General features: G+C 33.9%; 1 protein-coding gene and 1 long non-coding RNA gene across 2 annotated transcripts in view; both read left to right on the forward strand.

Moving 5' to 3' along the window:
* Positions 1-5,000, forward strand: part of LOC115209847 (rhodopsin, GQ-coupled-like) — a 74,232-nt gene that overhangs the window by 36,790 nt on the left and 32,442 nt on the right. The window lies entirely within an intron of this gene.
* The window catches only part of LOC118762547, a 22,413-nt gene that overhangs the window by 398 nt on the left and 17,015 nt on the right, over positions 1-5,000 (forward strand). The gene's annotated exons all lie outside the window — the stretch shown is intronic.

Below are 5,000 nucleotides of genomic sequence, written 5' to 3' on the forward strand. Positions count from 1 at the left end.
TCTTTATTCTGAATTTTCTGATGTGGTAGACGTGTCTTACGCCCATGAAATTTTTTAGTAAAATGAAGCCGAGTCAAACTCCACGATAAATTACTTGAAGATTCGAGAGCGATGGCTGTTATCAAATGCATGTTATTCCAGCCAAATGAGCTGAGATCTCTTTTCGCTTGTTCACTCACTCACTTGTGTATATGCATGTATGTATGTATGTATGTATGTATGTATGTATGTATGTATGTATGTATGTATGTATGCATGCATGCATGCATGTATGTATGTATGCATGCATGCATGTATGTATGCATGCATTCATGCATGCATGCATGTATGTATGTATGTATGTATGTATGTATGTATGTATGTATGTATGTATGTATGTATGCATGCATGTTGTATGTATGTATGTACGTATGCATGTGTGTGTTTGGTTAAACAAACGAGCAATAGTATTCAATATATGAGTTTATATACCCTTCAACCACTTTTGTGACTTTCTGCCAATTAAAAAATATACGTGTGTGTATGTGTCTCTGTTTTTGTATGTCTTAATAGTTGAATGTTCTGTGTGCCTTACAAGAATAGTTCGACTGCCAGTATTTATAATTGAATAATTACGAATTTTAATTACATGAAACTATTGGTATCGTCCTGACAGAATTCAAATATTAATACAAATTATTCACCCTCAAATGTTGTGTGGTAACCTAAACTAATAGATATGCAGTGTAGGTGCTCCAATCGATAAGCGACTTGGATCCAAGTTCACAACAGTGGCTGGAGCTGTAGCTGTAGAAGCCACTTCCCGTTAGGAAGAGATCCGGTTATTTGCAGCCTAACTTCGAGCCCGTAGGCGTAATTTAAAGAAGAGGAAAACAAAATCAAGGCAGGATAAACTTATCAGTTCATTTAAATTAGTTTAATGCTTATTTCGCTTCAGCATTAACCTAATTTAAATGAACTGATACGCTTATCTTGCCATGATTTTGCTTTCCTTTTCTTTAAATTACATATGTATATATATATATGTATATATATATATATATATGTGTGTGTGTGTGTATATATATGTATGTATGACAGGATACATGCATACATACACACACACACACACACACACACATACATATATATATATATATATATATATATATATATATATATATATATATATATATATATATATATGACGGGATATTTTCAGTTTCCATATACCAAATCCACTCACGTGGCTTTAGAAGGACCGGGGCTATAGTAGAAGACACAAGCCCAATGTGTCACGCAGTGAGGCTGAACTCGAACCATGGAGTTGGGACGCAACCTTCTTTCCACACGACTAATACGCCACTAATCTTATAACATTATCTGAATAATCACGTGTGTGTATGTGCGTATGCATGCGTGTGTCTATGTGTGTATATGTCTGCTTATGTGTGTTTGCACACGCATGACAATGGTACATTATAGGTGAGTATATTCGACGGGCTTCTACACAGTTTCCGTCTACTTAAATTCATTCATGAGGCTTGGGTCGATCCGATGCCATGTTAAAGGCTTTTGTCAAAGACATTGCACATATCTCAGGGACTCTTTGTCGCGAAGCAAATTTATTAACCACTCCTGCGTCATAGAGATAGACAGACAGACAGACATCCACCTGCCCAACACAAACGCACGCACTCACAAATAAATGCATATCGCATAACTGGATTATCTGATTCATTATTACCATGTGTATATACATTCGTGTGTGTGTGTGTGTGTATTCATGCAAATGAGCGAATATGGAAAGAAACTGCTACTCCATCGTTTACGACGACGAAGGTTCCATTTGATCCGATCAACGGAGCAGCCTACCCGTGAATTTAACATATATACATACATACATACATACATACATACATACATAATACATACATACATACATACATACATACACACACATACATACATACATACATACATACATACATAATACATACATACATACATACATAACATACATACATACATACATACATACACACACACATACATACATACATACATACACACACACATACATACATACATACATACATACATACATACATACATACATACATGCATGCATGCATGCATGCATGCATGCAGGAATGTATCACTTTAGCGGGGATGTTATTACAAATGAGATAAGTTACTGTATATATAAATCTGTGAAAAAGAACAGAAAGAATCCCTTGACTTGAACTACTCATTGCTTACCGAATACTCACTGAATCGCTTATTGAATCTTTAAATAATTTACATTAGATTCTTAGCTGCTAATATATAATTGTTCAAAAACATGAGTCCATTCTAATCATAGAAATACTCATTGAATCAGCAGTGGTATACCTATCCAGCCATATCAGAAACACCGTTTCTCAACATGTACTATCATCTTGGCGATGCATATGTAGTCCTTTCTGTTACGGTAAATGCTTATTGTATCTCATATCATACAATATCTATCTATCTAAACTATATAATGGTTTCAAATTTTGGCTCAATGCCAGCAATATTAGGGGTGGTGTAAATTGATCATGTCGAGTCTAGTGTTCAACTGGTACATATTTTATCGGTCTCGAAAGGAGGAACGGCAAAGTCGATCTCAGTGGAATTTGAATTCAGGGCATAAAGAGTTATAAGAAAATGCTGCTTAAACATTTTGCCCGACGCGCTAACTATTCTACCAGCTCGCCGCCCTCTATAAGTTTATATAATATATGTTAGAAATAGTTACAAAGATAGCACCGTAAAGGTATGATGCTTAAATAGTAAATAGCATTTTATTCCGTCCTTCTAATTTTTTTTAGCTCAGATCCTTGTAGGATCGATTTTCAAGAACTCTGAAATCAACCGTAGCTAAAGATACAGAACACTCCCTTGAGGTATTTTCCCTCAATTATATTGTTGATACTCATAATCAGCGTCGCTACATACAATCTATAGCCATTATGCATAATTCTGATGAGTCTGGTTCGGTATGTGCAATTTCAATGACACCTCAAGAATCAATAGCTGCTTTATATATTTGTCTAATTTAGCAATATTGATGAGATCGAATTCAGATAAAACAACTGTTAATTGTTAATTTCCTAATTCTTTGTAATTTCAAAACTCTACGGACATTTGTGCTTGATAAAGCAATCTATCATTTACTGTCTTGCCAGACAGACTGTACCCGTGGATGAGCTTAATAGAGTAAACTCCAGGGTTAATACCCGAATGAAATTTATTATACTTGTATATCATTATATATATATTGATATATGTATCATATATGTGTATATATTATATATGTATTCGTGTTATATATATATATATATATATATATATATATATATACATACATTTGGAGAGAGGGGTGGGAGAAGGAAAGAGAGTTCCTATAAGTGAAACCGAGACTTTGATTATCGACTCAGTTTCATGCCACTGCGATCTTCATACATGTATACATATATATATGTATATCAAAAGGATCAGAGGTCCTTCTTAAAACACAAATCATAAGGCCGATTTTTCGGATTCTGTGGGGTATAAATTACTCCCACCCTCCCCGGGCAGGATGCTGGTCTGTTGCAGGAATACTCATTTTTGACAGCTGAATAGACTGGAGCAAGGTGATATGAAGTGTATTGCTCAACAGCTCAACACATTGCTCGGTCCAGGAATCGAAATCACAGTCATAACTCAAACCACAAAGCCACGGGCCTCCACTATGTGTGTGTATGTGTGTACGCCTGTGTGAGTGTGCGTGTATATATACATAAATATATGTATATATGTATATGTATATGTATATATGTATACACACATACATATGCATATAGTTACACACACACACACATATATATATATATAGTTCACTTCTAAATTTTATCAATTCAGCAGACTATGCACCGCTAATGAGGTCTACTAAAACCGAAAGATATGTATTGCTTTCATCAATTGCCTGAAGTAACTAATTCCGCTCCATTCTGCATTGATAGTCCAAAGATTTACCGATCTTACTAAGAGTTTTTCCTTTCCTTTTGTTTTATAATTTTAAACAAGCCTTGGAGAAGATTTTGTTACTAATTGCTGGAATAATATCAATTGATCAAAAGTTTCCTGGTTTGTATGTGTGTGTGTGTGTGTGTGTGTGTGTGTTTTCTATTTTTTTAACTCGCCAAATTTTTAATATGTCAGCGTTATTACTATAAATCGAATAACTGACGATGAGTGACTGAAAAGTATAAGCGTCGAAATATTTAATTATTTCCAATTACATTCTAAGTTCCTATCTCTTCAGAGTCTCATTTACCTTTCTCTCCCTTAGCATCTCTTTATAATAATATCGGTATAAATGTTGGTTGGTTTCTTGGTCGGTTAATTTCTCCAGTCACTCTGTACAACGTATCTGGAAAGGAAAATTTAGAGAAATGCACGTATGTATGTATGTATGTATGTATGTATGTATGTATGTATGTATGTATGTATGTATGTATGTATGTATGTATGCATGTATGTATGTATGTATGTATGCATGTCATTATTCAGTTTTATTTCAAAATTTCTTGTCATTAGAGAGAAAACCGGTTTCTAATCTAAATCCAAGGCTACATCATTGGAATTTCAACAGCATCAACAGTGTATTTTTGTATGTATGCATATGTGCAGACTTATATGTTTTCTTTATATATATATATATATATATATATATATTGTTATATTTCGGAATGGTCATATTGCCAGTTTAGCCAATAAAAACACACGCACTATATATTTGGTGTTATTTTGCTTCAGTGATATTTATTTTTTACATTAATCTTAATCTTATTTCGGCCAGAGTTCTTTCTGGCCGAAATAAGATTAAGATTAATGTAAAAAATAAATAACACTGAAGCAAAATAACACCAAATATATAGTGCGTGTGTTTTTATTGGCTAAACTGGCAAAATGACCATTCCGAAATATAACAATATCTGTTTCAACACACG

The sequence above is a fragment of the Octopus sinensis genome, linkage group LG3, assembly GCF_006345805.1.
Source record: "Octopus sinensis linkage group LG3, ASM634580v1, whole genome shotgun sequence".
Taxonomy (NCBI): Eukaryota; Metazoa; Mollusca; class Cephalopoda; order Octopoda; family Octopodidae; genus Octopus; species Octopus sinensis.